This window comes from Rhipicephalus sanguineus, chromosome 7, assembly GCF_013339695.2.
Source record: "Rhipicephalus sanguineus isolate Rsan-2018 chromosome 7, BIME_Rsan_1.4, whole genome shotgun sequence".
Taxonomy (NCBI): Eukaryota; Metazoa; Arthropoda; class Arachnida; order Ixodida; family Ixodidae; genus Rhipicephalus; species Rhipicephalus sanguineus.
In genome coordinates, this window is record NC_051182.1 from 161,967,956 (window position 1) to 161,972,639 (window position 4,684).

General features: G+C 43.3%; 1 long non-coding RNA gene across 1 annotated transcript; it reads right to left on the reverse strand.

The window, feature by feature from the left end:
- Positions 1–2,036: 2,036 nt before the first annotated feature.
- Positions 2,037–4,212, reverse strand: LOC119401006 (uncharacterized). Its single transcript, XR_005185354.2, has 3 exons — positions 3,966–4,212; positions 3,751–3,875; positions 2,037–2,108 (listed from the first exon to the last, which is right to left on the reverse strand). It is a non-coding gene; the product is annotated as an uncharacterized LOC119401006 (long non-coding RNA).
- Positions 4,213–4,684: the final 472 nt, after the last annotated feature.

Consider the following 4,684-nt stretch of genomic DNA (forward strand, 5'->3'; position numbering starts at 1 on the left):
GAGTGCAGCTTCGCTTGCTCTTTCGAGCAACGAAAGTGAATTTCTCGTGATCGTAAAATATATGTGATATCGATGATGGGTTGTTGTTTCCTGCGACTACAATTTTTATACACCAGGCCTGCAATTGTCGCGTGACCAAAATCACGTAACATCGCACATCTACTTTGTGACTACAATCACGTAACAACTAGCCACGTGACTAAAAATCACTTAAAATCAAGTAATTAGTCTCGCCACTAAAATCCCGTAACGTCACGTAACTATTGACGTGACGTGTTGGCGCCAAAAACTTCGGAACAACCGGGTGGCGTGGGGCAACCTCAGCGTCTGCACTGGACTCTTAATAAAGATGTACTTTCTCTCTCACGTCACTAAAATCCCATCACGTAACTACTAGTGACGCGACATTTCCCCTTCAGAACCACGCAACAAGTGCGTAGTCTGGGGAACCGACCGAAACCTTAGAAAAATACCTCTGGCAATAGCTTGGTATTAGCAAAACCTTAGAAGAAGCTAGGTCGAACGCTAGCTCCGCTTTCGGTTCCAGCCTTGCGCAACCAGTACATGCTGCGCACATTTTCATTTATATACAGATGTTTAAAATGGCATCTTATGCCCCTGACACACGGGCAAAAGTAAAGTGCTTTGAAGTAAACCACTTTTGTCGCCCAAAGGGACCATTTGCAGAAAGGAGTTGCGCCGATGACACACGGCACCGGACTAGTGCTTTAGGTGGTTCCTCAGAAGAACGCTGAAAATAAATGGCGCTTCTTATGCGACCCAGTAAACCATGAATGTCCATTAGATATCCATAGAATGCTAGTCTCGGGATATTCAGTACATCTTCTGGATATCTACATTTCTCCACATGACATTTCACGGATGTACTATAGATCATCTAAAATGCACCCAGATCACGCTCTCAGTACGTTGTATGGATATTAAGGCTGGATGTTCTGTACATTTAAAAGATGTTTTCCGAATAGGCAGCACACAAAAGGGCAACAAATATGCACACATAAAAGACGCAAACACAAGCGCTGACAGCGCTTGTGTTTGAGTCTTATGTGTGCGTATTTGTTGCCCTTTTGTGCGCTGCCTATTGAAAATCATGGCTCACCAACTAGCCCATCAGTACATATTAAAAGATGTTCATTCCTTAAACTCGCATCCACATGACGTCTAGCGGCTTGTGAGGTGCATTAATTATGGCTCTCAAAAACGAACGCTCGACAGACTGTAGGCCACAATACTTTTCGCTCACTTGAGTGCTCGCTATATGTACTGTTGTAACCTGAAAGTAACTGTTGCGAATCACTATTTTGTAAATTTTAGTATTTATGATTTTGGAAGTAGGTGTAGGTGTCTCGGCATAAAAGAGCAGTTGTATTGTACTGGTTCTTGGATGTGGGCGCGAAAAGACAAGGACGAAGGGAGGAAGACACGTTTGTTGTCAGTAGCGCCAGTGTGTGTGTCTTCCTCCCTTCGTCCTTGTCTTTTCGCGCCCACATCCAAGAACCATGACAGACCAACAAGCCCGCATCGCTACCCTCGTGTATTGTACTGCCTTCTATGGAGAGCGCGCTGCATACCTCACATTGTTCCTTTTAGGTATATAACACATCTGATAACACATCAAATGTGCAATACTCTTCTCAGGCTATTGCAATGTTTTGTTACACACAATGAGTACAATGCATTGCCCTGAAAGATTACTGCACATACAATCATAAGAGTGTTTCAATACTGGCGAAATGACAAGAGAATGAAGTGAGTCGAAAGCAACAAGGCAGTATCACAAAAGTTTATATGAGCAAAGCAATGCTGTAAACCATAGGAGTACTCTCAACGTGTAAGAACACAGGCTAAATGTCTAGAGAACGCAGATACACTCAAAAGAAATGAGGCGGTGTGATAAAAGTGAACTGTGCACCAGCTGAAGACTAAAACCGGAACTGTCCACCAGCAGTCCCAACATAAGTCCAGAAAAAACAAACTGTCTGCCAGCACTCTCAACGTAAGTCCAGACAGGCTCGTCGGCCGAATGAGTGTGGTCTTGTGGGTCACAGGAGGGGCTACTTGATATGCTCAGTCCGATCGCTGTGTGCCTGGATTCAAGTAGAAAGGAAGGTAAAAAAAAATAAAGCCGGTACAGTAAAGGAATCGAGAGTTCATGAAACTGCTTGAACCAGAGAAACTTGTCGCATTGCTCTTTCTATTTTATGCCTTAAAATGGCTATCTTGCAAAACACATCAATGGAGCCCCAATTCTATGACTTTGAGAGGGCACCCAAAACTATCGTAAATTGAAAAAGTATTAAGATACGCAGAGACTGTCGGTCTTTCCCCCAAAAAATGTGACATGAAGGCGCACTGCTTCAAGAAAAGTAGATTAAATTCTTTAAAAAAAACATGACACCTAAGTAATTAACTGGAGGAGGTGAAAGTTAATTATTATCCAATGTAATATGTCTTTTCTCCAGGATAAAATGAGTCAGGGCATTAACTGCAGTGAAGAGTCAAGTACAAAGCTAAAACCTGCTACAAACGGCCATCCATCAAGGGTGCCAAGTATGGTGTCATCATCATTAAATGGTGACGGAGAACATTTCTTGAAAGCTTGAGAACATTCATACTGGACACGACTAAGCATTGTGTGTGATGCATTAGTTCCCAATCAGGTGCAAACAATGAAGCGCTGCTTTTATTAAAACTGCTAACATGAAAGGAAAGGTGTGTTATGCACTAAATACGGCTACAAACGCTGTATTATATATATATATAGGACAGACGATTACTTTTGGGGCTCGTTTTCTCTGCGAGACTATATATATATATATATATATATATATATATATATATATATATATATCTATATATATATATATATATATATATATATATATATATATATATATATATATATATATATATTTCCAAATACTAGCTTTCACACAACCTCGATGAGGTCCGTGTAGATTGTTTAGCTAACAGCCTTTGAATAAGCATGCGATCAAGCAGTATTCAGGAGCGAATTAAGGAACTGGATCACTGACTGCAATGAACTGCAAGAGAATTTCCCCATTCTATGAAGGCAAACTGTACTTTTCCCATTTTCTAATTTTCAATATAGGAGCTAATCAGTTCACCTAGCCGGTATCGCTACCTTACAGGGGACCCGCAACACTTTTTGAGCATGGTCAGAAAGCGCTGCCAATAGGTAGTCGAGGCTCCCGAGAACACACAAGTCAAATATTATATCGCAGCACGAGCCCTGGATTGTACAATAAATTCTCAGTCACCTAAACATTGCTCCCTCTTCTCTCGACAAATGATGTGTTAGTCCACAAATCATAGCGTGTATGTGCACAGTTCCGCCATTGGCTGATTTGAGCATGGCGCTTATTCCAACTAAGCTTTGGCATGCTAGGGAAAGAGACAACAAGCAAGCGCACACAGCTAAACAAATAAAAACAACTACAGCTGCGACATACCACGAAAAACAACGCTAACAAATGCACAGTACTACAAAAGGACAGGCTAAACTAAGCTTATCATGGCTACTCTGGCAGCTACAAACCATTACATCAAGGAAACGAAGCAGAAGTAATGATGTCGATATCACCGAGGCATGCACGGCGATACAGAACTGTGCGTTTGGGAAAACGCGACTGCGAAAATAAACAAAAACCTTTATTCACGCATTACACAACGGCCTTATTCACTAAAGGAAACCATAAGAGAACGTACCTTTGCTGGCCAATGGCCCACTGCCGGGGCGGACAGGGTTCTTGCTGTACGCGACACAGTACCCAACAGTGGTCTACGTCCATGCCAGACGACACGGTATGAACTATGGGTTTAGGAACACGCAACTGCGAAAAGAAACAAAAACCTCCATTCACGCATTACACAACGGCCTTATTCACTAAAGGAAAGCATAAGAGAGCGTAAGTAGTACGTACCTTTGCTGGCCAATGGCCCACTGCCGAGGCGACCGGAGTTCAGAAACTCTTCTACTGTTCTTGTTGCACGCGACACAGCCAGAGAACATCCACCACACAACACCCAACAGCGGTCAACGTAAGTGCACATACGTCAGATAAAAAGCGGCGGACAAACGTCGCTGCTGGCAGCGTTGGCCCTGGCAGGACCAAACCTCAAGACCCAACCACGACTGGTCCAAACAAACATGTACGCAATGTGCGTACATGTACATGTGCGAAAGGAAACGTGATGGCGATGGCGGTGATGGTGACGACGTCGACGCGTGTCACAACCATGGTCACAACTTAGGGAAAGATTATGTACAAATTCATGCTTTATATTGCCGCTCATTGTAATTTAGAAGTAACTGTACTAAGTTTTTACAAACGTAATCATTTTTTTGTACAAATCATGGCGGCCATGACGTATTTTGCGTTGCAAACGGAAGTAAGCATAGCCTTTGAGACTTAAAATTTAGGCTTCAAGATGTGGGCCGGGATCAACAAATATCACTCTCCCGTTAGAACGGGCGTCCGTGGATGGCCAGATAACATCACAAAAATAACACAAATAAAATGCACCGATGGTACAGTGTGCACAACTCATACCGTACCGACAGACACGGCGCCTTGCGGCGCAGAGCCGCAACCACGGTGCAGGGAGCATGGCCTCCGAGATTGGCAGGCGCGTGCACCGC